Source organism: Bombus pyrosoma, linkage group LG9 (assembly GCF_014825855.1).
Source record: "Bombus pyrosoma isolate SC7728 linkage group LG9, ASM1482585v1, whole genome shotgun sequence".
Lineage (NCBI taxonomy): Eukaryota > Metazoa > Arthropoda > Insecta > Hymenoptera > Apidae > Bombus > Bombus pyrosoma.
In genome coordinates this window covers 4034657-4051317 of record NC_057778.1, presented here as the reverse complement: position 1 = coordinate 4051317, position 16661 = coordinate 4034657, and the positions used below count along the sequence as shown (strand labels likewise).

Here is a 16661-nt window from a genome sequence, read left to right as displayed (position 1 = left end):
AATCCATTATTGAGAATGTGATTTGATACTGTAACGTAAGAGATCAATAACGGTATGTGAGACATTATTAATGCAGAAACATATGAACTAGCTGTTTGGTGGTTTCATAATTCCCAGAAAATAATTAATATTCATCCGCACATGATGGAGGATATGTATTAATTTAAATCTCGGATACTATATGAATTATAATATTATATCAATTGTACTTTGACTGGATATAATACTAGATAATATTATAATTGTCTAAATTTATTCATTTCCTCCACGTTTCTTTTTTGAAACTAGCAATAGCATAAATATACTGTTTTATATTATAAAAGAGTTTCCTACAAGAAAAAGATCGATTGCTTTCTATTCGTTTCACTAGCACTGTGAAGAAACAATCGCAATAGTAAATCTTTCGTAACCATTTGCATATAAAAACGTAAATTATATAACAAGTGGAATATGAATGAGTTTATGTCGCATACGAAACAAATAGAATTAACGGAACAAAGTAAAGCACGCTATTATTTCTCGATTGCGAAAAATCACACGATAATATCACGTTCTAGGGTCACGTAATGCTATAGGACTGAAGAAAAATTCAGGAGATTTTAGTTTCGACAGTTAAGAGTTACAAACCGTTGCCAATACCTTCGACATGCAATGTATATACGTGTTCGTAAGTAGATTGTAGCTCCTGGTACAAATGGATCGATGTTCCTATTCGCAATCGAATCTGAAACCTACTGTTTCTCTGGATGTCGGGCGCGACCGCTTTATCTCTTTAAGTTGTGCATCGGGTGTATTCTCCCTGAACGCACGTCCGGACTGATTTAAAGAGACAAATCCCTGCAGTATCACTAAATTTGTAGTCTCCGTTTACTTCGACAGACTCGTCTTAATTGGCCCCAGTGATCTTTATCAGACACTCCAGCAGCGTTCAAGTAGGAGGTTGATCTTGCACTTGCTCTTGGTTAAAAAGATACTGATCTACGGAGAACGTGAGACGTTAGAACTTTAGAAGGAGAGTTGAAGCTATTATGCATTGTTCCACTCTTATAGATTTTTATCTTTCGTCATAGTTCAAAATGGTATATGGAATGATTATAATAATAAAATAAATACTACACCACTCCGCAAGGATATATACAATTAATACAAGCATACTTTCCACTCGGAATCGTTAAGTTTCACCATATAAAATTTATTCACAAATATAAACAAATTAAATAAACACATATATATAATCAGGAATATATTAGCGAGATATTTAACGAAGACAGACTTAATTAAAATATCCTATAACATCGTTTCCTATCTATGACCATTTTAAACATAATCTCTAATCCCATTTAGACACCACACCCGTTATGATAAAATTCCAACTTAATGAAAAGAGCAACGCAAAGCATCCATCATTCAACACACCTGATAATCGCTAAGATGACAGACATTCGATCAGCGTTAAACGACAAAGGTACGAATCTATCGAACACACAAGACTGGAAGAAGCTTCGTGTACAATGAAGCACAATTGTGTTCTTCTCATCTCCGAAAGACCCTTCGATAGGTGTACGTCGTAAAACACGCTGATACGTGGAACAAAAATTCCTGAGGGAGGGAGACGACAACGGCATTCATTGTAAACTTCTCTGTCGTAGTACGCCCGGGTGGTATAGAATCCGCGGCTAAATCCCGGCGGGTCGGCGCGCGTTTATGTCTCGAAAGCTTTTTTTAGTATCCACCTATATGGAGGAGCGTGTGCCGACAGGCACTTTATTTCCTTGATTTCCCGCACTTTTCATTCGGCCCGGGATGGGGATAACGGCCGTTACGGCACCAACGTGCCGCGTGGAACACGAACCGATCCATTCACATGCTCTGCTCGTGCGTTCTCGCATCGTGCAGTCTTTTCTAAAGATCGAGTAAATTGTTAAGTGCGCCAGCAGTCGGCCTGAATGCGTTTCTATGCGAGGGGAAAACTGAACGCGCCATGCCGTCCCGAATTACGATGTTTAGCTGGTAGCGGCCAAAGAAAAAGAGTGTACGCGTGAAAAACTCGCTGCCGAAAATGAACGAGGGAATGGGTTAACGCTCTCTTGGAAACAGCCTGGTGAAACGTCGTGATAAATAATGCCTCGAGAAAATCGTCCGTTTCGTTCCAACTTCATTTTTCGTGAACCAAAACGTTCGTTGAAACGTTAGCTTCCTTTAGTTCATGTTTAGCAAGATCCTGATTCGGTTTCGTACCAACGGTGGAGGATTCGTCGGGACGTTTCACTGGTTGAACCTAGTCGTGAATATATTTTATATATCGAGTGAAAAGCTGGCGTAGTTTGTGGACTGTTAGGCGTATTCGGAATAATGAGCGGTCTCAAGTAGTTGGTTTTAATTTGAGTGCGTTTTGCGAAATGTTGGAGCTTTCGGACTTTTCTTGAGAGAACTGATCTTATTATCGAGTGTTAATAAATTTTCTTGCGTAATAATGACATACTTGGTGATGAAATATTATTCGGAATATCTGTTTTGTTTATTACAAGATTTATAATGAATTGTGAATTTGTAACGATTGTTTTGCAAGTGAAATCTATAATACACAACTTGTTATTTGATAATCTTCCGATATTTATCTATTTAATATTTTAGATTCGTAGAATCATCAGCTGCTCAACAAGTTTATCCCACTTAAAATAAATCACTTAATTTTGATAAACGAAAACTGGAAAAATTCGAGATTCGTTTCAGCTTCAAGAATTAACTAATTACTAAAGAATAATTCATTTCAAAAAGTAAAAAGAAAGATAATTGGGTCCATATGAAAGAGTTAAAATTTCAAATAAAATTTCCAAGACTCGAAAAAAATGTGTATTAAGAAATATTCCGAGTAGATTTTCATGTACAAATTCACATCAACTAAAACTCCTTCGTATAACTTAACGAGTCTCCTTTCTCTGTGGAAATGTACAAACCGACAATTGGCTGTACTAATTAAGGAATGATACAACGTGAAACTATGGATATAACGGTGGATAGAGGCAATACTGCAGAAATTATTACAGGGTAATCACCTATGCACAACAGAGGACTTCTAATTACAACGGCCATTGTTGAACTTTCGAAGTCATTGCGAGGAATGGCGGGTCGAGCGATTCCTAAGCGCTTTTGCCGCCTCGTAAATCCCTGCTCGTGAAATATTCCGGCTATAATTGGCTGTAACTTTTTTTTATATATGGTCACCGAATTATATCAGGGATCACGGAAATTATTCCCAGCGGACCTCGTGCGCGTTATGCAATTCAGTCGACAAAGGATGAAGGAGAGAAAGAGAGCTGGTTCTCCCTCCCTGCAACTGCCACTACAAACACCAATTCACCTACGAGGACCATTACATTAGAATACATAGAATCGCGGGAAATTACCTGCTAACACGCATACGCGAAACTTCGCACGAAACTCTAACGAGATTCAAAATCTCTCTGTAGAACATTTCGCTTGTGTTATTCGTTTAAAATATTAATAATTGGCATATGTATAAAATAATTAATTTTTCACATACGATGAGTACAAAAGAAGAACATGGGAGGAACAAATATATGTTGTTCCATCTACTGTACGGAAATAGAACAGATCAGCTTGAAACTCTTAGAACCATGAACGAAGAACGGAGAAGAAAGTACAGGGAAACATATATATAAAAATATGAAGTTCAAGAATATGGCAGCATTGCCATATACCTGCCACGAAATAATTTTTCAACCAACACATAATTTAGAAGTTATTCAGACAGATACGAGTTAGAAAGTTCAACCAGTACGATCACGCAATACATGTACGATAGATATTTCTTTATTTGAAGGATTTTCTGGAACATGTACAACGTATATTATCACGTACTAAAAGTCAATTATTTCGTAGATTTCGTTTACTTTTCGTTGCGGGACGAAATTTTAATTTAGAGAGACCGTTTACCTTCGTTAGTAGTTGGCTGCAAATTTCTCCTAGAGAAAAACGGCTAGCATAGCAGCTGCATGATATTGAAGTGAAAGATATAGAATTCTTTAGTAGCTCTATGTTAGAAGAAACTGGGCGAGCTTTCGCTTGAATTCCCCGCTTAAAAGTTAAATGCGTAATTAGACAGCGTGTTTCAATTACCCGGCTAGTCCTGCTGTTTTAACCACTGCTGCCACTTACTTAAAGTGACGTGTATAGTGGAAAAATATTTTTCGAGCTTTTCATTTTTACGCACAAGTAGAATTATTTGGACTCCTTTAAGTAGGATCGTTTTCCATTTAGCGCAGAAATATGATTTCTACCTCTCGCAATTTAACTACTTTTCTAATTTATTCTCTACTGACTCTAGTCTTATCTTTTCCTTTTTTCATATCTTAATTTAACGATGAGAATCTTTGTAGTTGATTGTAGTTGCTTAAAGTTTAGTCTTTCATTAACGAAACATTTTTTAAATAAAATGTACATACTTTGACAAACACAAACATTTGTTTAAAGTACGATACCTGTGAAAATTTTCCATTTCCAGAAATGGCTTTCTATTATAAAGTTCGCACAGATGCAGTATTGCCTGTCTACTCTATATTTTATTTTTCGATCTGAATAATATGCGTGTCACAGCAATCATTATATTTTCCTTGAAGAAAGAGTATGGATAGTCTTCCTCGATGCTTCGTATATTATCGGAAATTTCTTAAAAAAGAATTCCTAGTTTTATATAAAATTTAGAAAAACTTTATTGATCGTAAAAGTCACCATAATTAACTCCATAAATTTGAAGTGTTACAAAGACTACATAATTAGATGCAGCAATATATTTGGGCATCAAATTATGTATTGAACACAGACACATGTTTCATGCATGCGAACGTTTCGTCATACATTATTCTCTTTGACAGAATACATATATATTTATAACTATACACGTACACATACACTTGTGAAGCAATTTCTGAATAAAAATGTTTCCTACAGATTTGTTTCGTCAACTACATGAAATACATACTATGTCAGGCGTAGGTAATCGATGAGTTCTAAGAAAAGTAGTATCGTCACGCTAGTGGTTATTTCACAATGCACGAATTTAAATAAAATATAAAATAAGATGCAAAATAATGAAATAATTCAAAGAAAATCATTTATACATTCCAATCCATAAACCGTTATATTACTTATACTATCGTTTTTATTTATGTTCAAGTATAAATGAAGTTTTTATTTCTACTTATAACCATTTAAATTTGAATTTATTTAAATCATCACTTTCAAAATATTATATTTAAATAATACTCGGCTCTCTGGTTCTAAAATATAATGGATTTTGTAATCACGAAGTAATAACAGAAGTGCATTCATTGATCGGCGCGCGCCTGCTTGAAAGACTTCATTCCAGAGAGTAGCTCATTTAAATATTCGAGTGCTCAGATTTCTTGACATGATACTAGAAGGGCGCAGATCCGAGCGATTTACGATCCTGTTTCCCTATCCCAAGGGATAAAGCATTCAATCCCCTCTTCGGCTAAAAAAATGACACATAAACCCTGTACAATCAAATATAAGTAGAACAATTTATAAACTTCGTCGTAATCGTGTTAAACGTTTATGAAATCTCAATCTTTAATGCGCGATATACATCCGTCGTTTGCTGTTCAATTCCTGTTAACTTCCATCTATGAAACTTCTCGAGAATTAATACATGATACCGTCTGCATATCGAGTTTACATGACTTCATTTCAATTGATGCTTGTCTATAGTGCTAGTTTCAGATTACTTAGTTTCGGAAGTCAAGTTGCATAAGTTTTCATTGAAACATTCAAATTACATGACTTTGCACTAGAATCAAGCTGCGTTCAAACGAATTTCCACTCGAACAAATCTGTAACTGTAGTAATATGTGCCTGGTTAAAGATTTGATTGTTCGTGCGATTGTGTAATGGGTGAAGTTTCATGTCGTGCAATATTGTATGACAGACAAGGAGAAAGCTTTGTCTCGGAAGAAAGCTTTTTACGATACTAAATATTTATTAGTATTTAACATCACTGAAGTTAAATTTCGTGAGTTAGTAACATACGAGATTCTCAAAAGTCAAACTGACTAACTTCGCTTTTTCTAAGTTTCTCAATTTTATTATCTAGACATGTAGTCAATATTGAACTCCTGAAAGAAACAAATTCTTTACTTCCATAAGTTTCTTTATTGCGAGAAAATGACTGTTTAATTATAATAGTGAAGAAGCCTATCAGCACGAGTTTGTAGTAATTTTAATGATTAGTAGGACGATTTGAATTTTTAGAAAACAAATACAAATCTCATATTGATTCGAAATTGATCGAAAACCAGTGTCTGACGAAACGAACATATATTTCTGTATTATATAACGAAAAATTGAAATAATGTTGCAGCAGTGGCATGAAATATCTCGTCGAGGAAGTGACAGATTTTTCTTCAATTGTTCATGGTATAATCCATTCTCTGCGACACAATACTCCGTGATTTGAGAGACATTTCCTTTCTTCGCTGACGTTCCTAAATGATTCCGTCCTTGTTCGTTCACGTATTTATCAACTTTCAATGATACACAAATATAACATTATGCGATAACGTAGCGTTTATGTCGATAAAAGAAGAACAAGAACTCCTTTTACTTCCAGACAATAGCAATATGTAGTAACATCATTGAATTTCAAGAAACAATACGTTAAAAAATCTAAATGCGTTTCAGGTTGAAGAATTCGTTAAAGAAACAATAATATCACGTATGCTTTTCTTCCAATTATAAACAATAATTTCATTATTAAAGTTCTTTACAATTGAAAATATTCAAATGCTGAAGCTTTTAAAACTTTCTACTACATTATGGAAGTGAAATAAAAATTCAAATTACTCTCAGAAACGAGTATTCTATAGTTGGACGTTAAATCGAAAATTCAAATGTGTTTTCTTTTATTTGGAACACTTTGATCAGGACCGAAACGACGAAACTTAAAGCTCGAATCAATTTTGCTTCGAGGATACTTCCGTTCCACGATCGAATATGTCGTTTGTCTTGCCAGCGTGATTAACTTACGCGTAAGTGAAAAATGGAAGTGGAACACCATAATTCACGTTGATTCCCCATATTTGAATTTTAAATTCGTCTGGCTGTATTCGTGGTAAATATAGAGCCAAATGTAGACGAGGAGCGCTTATGGTGGTAAATTACTTATCTGAGATACGTCATCGAAGATTGCATTTGCTCTGGCGAAGTAACGCGTTTTCGTATTTCCATCTGCGTGAGTCAAGTATCGAATAAACATTTATGTTCCTTTTCTCCTCGCATCGACGAGTCAACGCCCACGGATGCAAACTTTTACCCGATATTTCATCGTGTAAAATTTCAATTTTCGGTCAACCCAACGGGTTCGTGCGCTTCTTGAATAATAAAATTTCTTTGAATCGATGCTAATCATATTTATATAACTCATCGTTTTTTGGTTTAAAATTATAACGTTGAATCATTAAGAACTCCTTAAATTTCGTGTAATAAATAGTCAATCTTGATACGATTTTTGAATTTTTAAAAAGGTTCTAGAATCTTGAAGAAAATTCTTGCTTGTAAGTTGCATTGATCATTCGAAGATCAATCACATTTTAGTCGCAATCGCTCTTCTACATACATATGCAAATGCGATCTTATGAAAATCATCTATCGTCATAAATTACCACCATAACAATGGACTCGGGTATATCAACGCCACATTAATTACGAATTGGGTGGACTTCTGAATTAGGTCAAGTATTACACATTGGAACAAATTTACTCGAAAATATTATTTGGAATCTATGCTGCATTACATTAGGAAGATATATACGAAACTATTATTAAAATCCAAGAGAAATAAATATTTTACGGTAAAAATAAAAATTGAATATAAAACTAAATTAGTTAGAAAAATCGTATAAGAAATTAATATTTTCTCCAATAATCCTAAATATCGTAGCCTAAGAATATAAGAAAATAATCCATTGTAATTGAAATTTGTCCAATAATGTATAATTTACAATATACCACGAGAAATAATCTCTCGTAAGGATTTAAATTCCCTCTATCCTGTTTAAAATAAAATGTAAAATTTGTCCTCAAGTCTCGACACGTATAATCATCACTTTATCCTCCACCCAATTCCTACACCCTACATCCAGTATACTAGAAACATCAGAATATTCTTTGGTCACGGAGAATTCCTATTTTTCATAAACAAACAGTGAGAACCAGTTCTGTACACACCTTCGCGTGGCTCTTTTTTCGTCGGACGTAGTGTGAACGGAGTCGAGTGGTGGTCGCAGAGAACGATGGCGCGTTCATTCGTACAGATAAATTTTCAGCGTGGCCAGGGATACACACGAGGACGGCTTCGTTTTGTGGAGCGTAATTGCCGCAACCGAAATCGATGAATATTTCAGCATATACTGTGTAGCGTGCTTGCACTTCCACGCCTGATGGTATTCGCGCACACGTGCCGTGTTCTCTCATTCCCTCCTCGTCATTTCCCATCCTCTCTAACTCTCGTTGCCTCTTCAGTTTCCTCTATTAGTCTCTACCCCACCACCTATCCCTATCTCCTCCTCTCTGTCCTACAGGTTCTACTCCCGTCCCCCACCACCATCACCACCGAGACTACGAATATGTTTATTCATGCAGTTATTTATTAGTTCGGGCAATTAGCATTAATTAGCGCAATCTGGCACCGGGTACCATCCCCCAGCTCCGATTCTCGGCACACCGCGACGGATATAATAGCGTTGTGCGGTCGCGATGTTTTAGAGGAAGTGGAACGACGACAGGGCTCGTTGCATCGTCGTGTCGCGGCTCGTGCATTTTGCCTTTGCTTACGCGTGTGCACACCTTGGACAAGCTTCGGCCACGTTCTTTGTGCAATTAGGCGGTCGTCATTTTGCGGATTACCCGCAAGCGTTTTAGCGCGTGCAACGGCGAATGCACACTATGGTTAATGTTACGTTCGTTTATGTATGGATTAGTGTTTTTGCTCGGAATTGGGCCAGTGGGTGATATGCGGCTTGAAATTCTGCTTTGTTTTTGACATTGACGCGAACCATGCGTGGTTTCGTGGTGCTTGCATTCAACTGAAGACAGTATGATTTTAAATTGATCGTACACTCTGCAATTTAGGAAAATTTGAGAATTTGATCGTAATAAGCATTTTCGATAATACCTCTTAAGAGTCCATAGTTTACTCGTTCCAAAAATTGCCGAAGTCAAATTTGATAGTTACAGCTGTATACACATAAGTGTCAGGAGTGACTTCCAGATTTATTAAATTACTTTCTAATCTGGTGATTTTTAATCTGCTGTAGATTAATCCCCTAAAAACTATTATTATTTATTATTATTTATTATTTATAAAAGAATATAGGAAAAAATATTTAAATGTTGCAAACAAATTTTGAAGCCATTATAAGAGATTTTTAATATAAAAAAATATTTCGTAAGGTTTAAACCTGATAAACTATTTCTATTTCAAATCTATGATTGTAGATACAACTTCAACTACTAGTCTTCCTTTTATACGGCAAAGCAAATATTCCTCTGCAGTACAATCCTATTGAGTGAAGGGAGAAAGGCCAAAAGCTTGAAAAGCTGTCAAGATACAAGTGAAAACTGAAAGTCACCATTCCTGATCCTCTCAAGTCGTATCGGTTGAACCTTTCGAAATATTAGCATAAACCCGATAAAGGTTTCTAGTGTTACGAGGGAGTAAATTTCCTCGACTATTAATGGTTCTCCTCGCTTTTCTTTGGCCAATATACGTTAGTCGATGACTGAGTGATATGTGAATCGCGAATTGAATAAATGATCGCATCTTTTATTTAAAGAAGGGAAGATAACTTACTATTGAATTCATATTCAATCCTAATTATTCCAATTTATATCTTTTTTGTAAATCAATTGTGTAGATAGCTATACTGTACACTATCCGATAGATATATTCATATGTAGTACAGTTCCAATTACTAAGAAAATATAATTTGAAAAACGGATGAAGTTGATAACAATAATTCATTATTATTTACTTATATTCGAACGTTTATAACTATACAAGCTATACTTGCTCGACAACATTGCAGGTTTTACTCTGAATGATAAGGTGGTGAAGTGGAATTCTAAGTATGTTTTCAATTAATATCATATTTGCCAACATTTTCAAACATGTTTATAAGTATTTGCAATTACGTTAATTTCTTATTCCTCAATCCGCGTTCAATTATAAGGAACAACGTGTATGGACACGAAAATGTCTAAGAAAAATTACATAAACGAAAATATTGTTGCTAACACGATAGAAAGATTTTGTTTAGATCGAAAAGCTTTGTCGAGAAAACTATACGGATTTCTAGATACGGAATACATATGTGATACAGACACTCCGATTAAACAGTGTAATATAAGTGAGATACAGGTCGGTCAGTTGGAGTCTGTTGCAGTCAGTTAGAGTACGTGATAGTTTGTTAAAGACTCCGTTCAAGTTGTTCAAGTTGTTCAAATTAGTTAAAGTTGTGCAAGTTGTTAAAATCGATTGTGGTTGTTAGTTAAATCTTTAGTTGTATTGCAGTCTATTTTGATGAGTACACGATAAATATCCTCTTATCTCAAATAATTTCCTTCAATTACAATCTAACTACTATTTTCTTATATACTTCCAAAATTCAATTATTTTTATAAATAATTCGCCAGAATTGATTAAAATTTTAATTAGATGATAAAAAAATTACTGTATGACACATTTTCGCAATAAAATATTTACATGGGGATCTGTTACGTATAATGAAACGATATTTAAAATAAATATAAATAATAATAAATAAATGCCAATATTTTTCCTTTTATGATATTGCAGATCGCACTAAACCTATCTGTCATCGTACGATATGTATTCCTTTTCTCTGAAATAGCCGTTCCATCGGAAAGAGATCGCTGACCGATCGCACGCGCAGTCAAGCACATTGTGAAATCGGTTCCACCGTCAACGGGATTCGTCTAATAGAAGAAACGGAGCGGTTCGGGGAGCAAATCCGCCACATCAAACGGATCAAGTAGCTAGGTCGCGAGCCAATCTCCAATTATCGTCAACGGTGCAATCGGAGAAGTCTCCTTGACTCATGGCAAACGCGAGTAGCGTCCTTTAATCGGTTATCAAGCAGCCGGCCGCTCGTAAAGTTGACCCGGAAGTAGGATCGGGTCAGGTCAACGATCGCTCGGTGAGAACTCACCGATCGAAATTTTCTCCGCGGGAAGAAAGCCTGCGCGCCCAGAATAATAGGCGTATCGATCACCCTAGGTCGATATGTAATTTACGAACGATTAAACGTGAATCGCGCGTCGATCGAACCGCGTCGATTAAGCTCGAATTTTAGAACGTTCTCCTGTACCGCGACCACAATGCATCACTGTGAAGTCGTGTCTATGCTCATTTTTAATTACTCCTTACGAATAAAAATAAATTTAAACTGCTATTTTACGATAAAAAAAGTTTGAAATACAATTATAGCGCACAATAGTCTAAAATTGTAAAAACTCGAATCCAGTTCATAGCGTTTTAATTTATACGCTGTTCATTATGAAGAAAGATTTTAGGGTTATTCTTGATAGTAGAATTTGATTCTGATATTATGTCTTACTTACTCATATGACAATTGCGTGTCTGTCGTTTCGCAATATTAAGAAAAGAAGCCTGAAATGTAATTTAATCGACATGAATGACGATTATGTATGGCATGTGTGCCAGAAGTAATACTTTATCCCTTAATCTGCGATGAAATTCTCCTCAAGTATCTGGAAATTCTATAATATTGATTTTACCATGAGCTCGTCTATTTGTTATTCTATTTTGTTTCGTTCAAATATCATAAGTTTATTTTCTATTACTGTACTTTAGCACAAAACTCAGCTTATCAACTAGCCAATAAGCGAAGTTACGTGGCATTAATTTTAGAAACTATTCAATTTGTTATTTCATCATAAATTCCTCTATCCCCAGAAAAAAAATTGTTGCAGCGCATTGAATATTCCAGATCGAAAGTTTGCACAAAGTTTTCTTTAGAAGCATGCTCGAAAGATGGTCAAAGGAAACCTTTCTAGCAATAACGCTAAATAGATGCTGTAGTCAATTTGCAGGAGTTCTATAGAATAATGTAATTTGTCAGCACGTTCGCGACTGATTATTTTATAGAGGTTCTATTGCAGATGATCACAATCTTTTACTATTAAAGCAAGAATAATTTGGAGAATCATTTATTAGTAAAAATTTGGTCTGAAAATTTAATAGAAGAATTTGACATATTTGGTGTTAAGTATTATACTTTGTGTCTATTATTATTATAATTAATCCTCCGTATATGTGTTTGGACTGAAAACTTGAAATTTAAATAATTGAAATGAATACGAGAAATATTCCTTTCCTCAAAATGATAACCATTCTGCTAGTCTAATTTCAGTTATAAGAGAAAGTAATACATCAGTAACCACTAATGTGTTAGCAGGGTTCAATCAGGATTTTAATTAGCGGTAAGTAGAGCATAGCATCTAATATGTTACATAAATGCAACAGCCTGATCAATACTTTTCTGGTGGTTATGAAGCAGTTCTTAGAACCACTTTACAAAGTATATATCTCACTATACCAAGAAGAGGATAATTATTTTCTTATTATTCGTATTTATTCTTCAACTACATGTATTAAAATAAAAATTCAGTAATTTATATTAATGAATGAAAGAATCTGTATAGAATCTGTAACGCCTATAAAGGATGATAAAATATTGAAAGAAGAAAGCCTGTACTGTGTATAGCCTCTAGAAAAATGTGGGGAAATAACAGTCTATATCACATATGAAGGTTAGCAAAACACGAGGAACATGTCTATACATAACCAGTAAATTATACCTTGCTATCCGCTCTATTATGTACCTACATATATAGGTTTAGGATCGAGAGTTGCAGTGTCACGCGAATGGCACTGGTCGTGAGAATAAATAATTTCAACCGCATAATCACAAACCATATATAATCTCTATATTGCATGTACGAGTAAATAATTTGCTGTTGGAATGCTGATGAAATACAATAGCCGAAAATAATAAGAACTTTATATATCAAGCACTATCGCGACTTGACCCACACAAGTTTACTGTGATATTTTGATATTAAAACAAAAATTAATTCAGTTCACTCTATACGTCATCTCTCTCTAACCAATCATTTATCTATCCTAACACTTTTCATCCATTCCGCCATCTATTTCATCACTACTTTACGCTTCTCCAACGAGGATTCCCCTCATAACCACAGGTTTAGTATAGCGAATAAACGAATAGACGAACGAATAAAGCGTTGTGTCCCAACGAGACTTTGAGTCATGCATGGGAACGCTGGCGGAAAGGTAATCGCTCGAACGTATCCCCCGAACGTTCCGAAGGTACGCAGGGACATTCGCTGAGTTTTATTACTCCTGTTTTTGTCAAGTCCCGTAGGGGACTGGGTCGTCGTTTCTTTCTCTTAGCAGTGATATTTTACCATGGTCAGAAGAGACTCGTCTCTTAAGCGTTCTGAACCCGTTGGCCGGATTCGTTTGGCGGAGAAGGAGTGAGAAGAAGGGATAGAGAAAGAGAGAGTACGGGATAGTTACCCGCACTGCAGAATTGCCACTTTCCGCTTTCACCCGCCCCCCGCCATTTTACTCCCCTAATCCCAACGCCATAAATTAACTGGGACGGAAGTTCGATACGTTAGTCGCATTTGTCCACCGTACACCGAAATAAAGAGGAGCTCGCGTAATAATGCTCGTCCGCTATTCCCTACGCTCGATTATGCTAATGCGCGCTTACCTGACGCACCGAACGATCGAGTGTTCCGCGAATGTTTCGGGAAATTACTTCTCGCTACTTGCCTCCTGTTTCATCTCGTTTCCAATTGATGGAGCTGATATCACTCTAAACGAAAAGGATATAGGGGTATAATTGGCTGATTGTAAAATTTTGGGCAATAGAATTTGGTAGGAATGTTTATATGGATGGCTTGGAAGGCAATCAGTATAAATCAGTTTTCACCATTTATACTCTATCGTTATCAAAACTTTCGATCTACCAAGAATTTTAGCATTATAATAAATTCACTAATTAAGTTATTATAATATAATTATTTAACTGTTAATCAAAATTTTGACAATGAAAAAGTATTTACACGGCGTGGAAGACTAACCTACACTGATTAACTTTTGAGCCTTCCATATAGACTGGTTCGAAATTTGGGACACAAATAAGGTTATGGAGATTCTATAACTCCAAATGAGATAGACATCAAGAATAATGAAATTGCGTTGGAGGCTTCATTTTCGAGAAAAAGCAATTTGAAAATTTCTAAAGAATACGTGAAACTGCTTTATTTTTGACTGAACAGGAAGGACAGTCGACGAGAATTTATTTTATATGCAAGATATAAATAAAAATCGTAAAATAAAATTTTATCGTTTAAGGCCACCAGTAGCATTTCTCTTTAATTAAAAAATGAGAAATATACGTACACTGTATCTTATGAATCTTGGCGAACGTCCGTCCTCTTTATCCATGTTTTTCGAGCTTATGTCATTCGTTTTAAAAATTCTGTATCTTATAGATATTAAGATCGATACACTTTAGTTTAGATAAAAAATAAATGGGAAAATTGTACTAAATTTGGAAATATATAAATCTAAAGTGTATTTGTAATTGATTAGTTACCCGATATTAATTCCTACACTTACTTGTTCTACGTCTATATTTCCTTGAATACCCTTATGAGTGGAAAAAAGGATTCATGATTAAATAAGAAGGAATTTTCAATCATAAGAGTGCTTCCAAACTATTAATATATATTGTCAATATTTTAAGGGTCTCAACTAAAAGGATCAATATGTACTGTCAATACAATAATGTCGAGAACCTTGAAATATTCAGAATATTATTGATTGTCTCAGAGCATCGTAAACGATTATTACATGTATTGATACTTCATTGTCTCACTCATAAAAGAATTATTTGTAACAACTTCAGTCGTATTTATATACAATATAGGTGAACAGAAGGAGGTTTCAGAGAAGATATTTATTGAAGATAAAATAAAAAAATCGAACTAACCTTAACTTATCTGAACTGTGGTTATCGTAAAAATAAAGTCGTAACACGCAATTTCACTTTGATTCAAGATTAACGTTATGGTTACAATGGATGCGTCATCTGATATGATACTGGCGAACACCTTAAAACAATGAAATATATAGATTCGTATAACAGGTTATATTAGATGCATTTTAATCTGCAAATGTTTCAACTTCTACCTTGAGACACAGTAGTAACAATTCTGTGTTTTTTAAACAAACCATATTGTTATTTTAAGGAATTTTATTCCTTTCTTTTACTATCCACATATCACAAGGTCTTAAAATTAAAATATGTCACGTACCGTCACTAATACTGTTTCGTGCTATTTGCGTCAGATCACGAACAAGATAATAAACGATATACTGCGATAATAATTAAATGTTGACCACACTTAACGCACAAAGGGGTGTTAAATTATCTCAATCTGAAGAATTATCATCCGATTATAAAACTAAAAACACAATATTCTTTCTGGCAATTAACATAACCTACTTTGCTACAGAAATATCATATATATGTACATATATACATACTTACATATTTATTTATTTGTTCCTGCAATAAAAGCACGCATTAGTCGATTCTGAAACTTAAAATAGATACTGTAACATTGTATAAATCATAACTCGATACAGAAAATTCATATTCGTTTCTTACGCATTACGCGACGCAAATATTCCCAAACAGCTTTGGTCGTTACGCACGCCACTAACGCCGGAAGTAATGTAAAACGCAGTTCAGAAGTCGCTCGACACTACGCTAGTCAGCACAGTAGGTAGGTGTGTACAATAGCACAATTAAATAAACACGAAACAGAACTGAGTGTTGTGGAAGGGCGAAGGGGGGGGGATGAAAGCCTCGTCGAATGGTTTCGTGTTGGTGCGATAGGTATGGATGAAAATTTCGTTGCTACCCGCCTAAATGAAATTTGTGCTGTATTATACAATCTCTAATTTAGTCGAGTAAAATATTCGCTGTACCCTGGATGCCAGTGCACGGATTTGAAGGAAGTTTACATTTGTGAAAGAATTCTACCGTGTAAAGTTTCAAGCATCTCTATTATACATAACCTCCTGTAATAAGTAGATATTAAATTCTTATTTCGTAAATCATATATGTATAAATGACGTTAACGTTGAAAATCGACTTTGGATTTTTATTATACAGGTTATTTTGTAAATTATGACTAGAAATATTTTTATAGTGCAGTCATCGTCGAAATATATGTTTAAATTTTTATTGTGGTACTAGTAAATAATAGTGGTAGCGACATTTTATTAAACTATATTGGAATTTTTATTGTAAGCAATGTTCACTTATAACAATTTTAATTTTGGAGTTGCATTTTTAATTAAATAATAAAAACTCATTCTTTCCTTGATAAGCTTAGTGCCATTTGATGTTAGAAAAGTAATATGTACTTCACATTTGTTTTAAAAACAGATCTCTATTTTGAGCTGTAATAAATTC

General features: G+C 34.8%; 1 protein-coding gene and 1 long non-coding RNA gene across 11 annotated transcripts in view; both read right to left on the bottom strand.

Moving 5' to 3' along the window:
• Positions 1-16661, bottom strand: part of LOC122571143 (neurotrimin-like) — a 295840-nt gene that overhangs the window by 105943 nt on the left and 173236 nt on the right. The window lies entirely within an intron of this gene.
• On the bottom strand, positions 283-15887 carry LOC122571145. 5 transcript variants are annotated; one of them, XR_006317967.1, is made up of 6 exons: positions 15849-15887; positions 15729-15746; positions 15168-15642; positions 13881-13985; positions 9212-9369; positions 8550-9157 (listed from the first exon to the last, which is right to left on the bottom strand). It is a non-coding gene; the product is annotated as an uncharacterized LOC122571145 (long non-coding RNA). The 5 variants fall into 5 exon arrangements; XR_006317969.1 differs by having other exon boundaries at positions 15168-15288; positions 15368-15866; XR_006317968.1 differs by having other exon boundaries at positions 15168-15288; positions 15493-15866.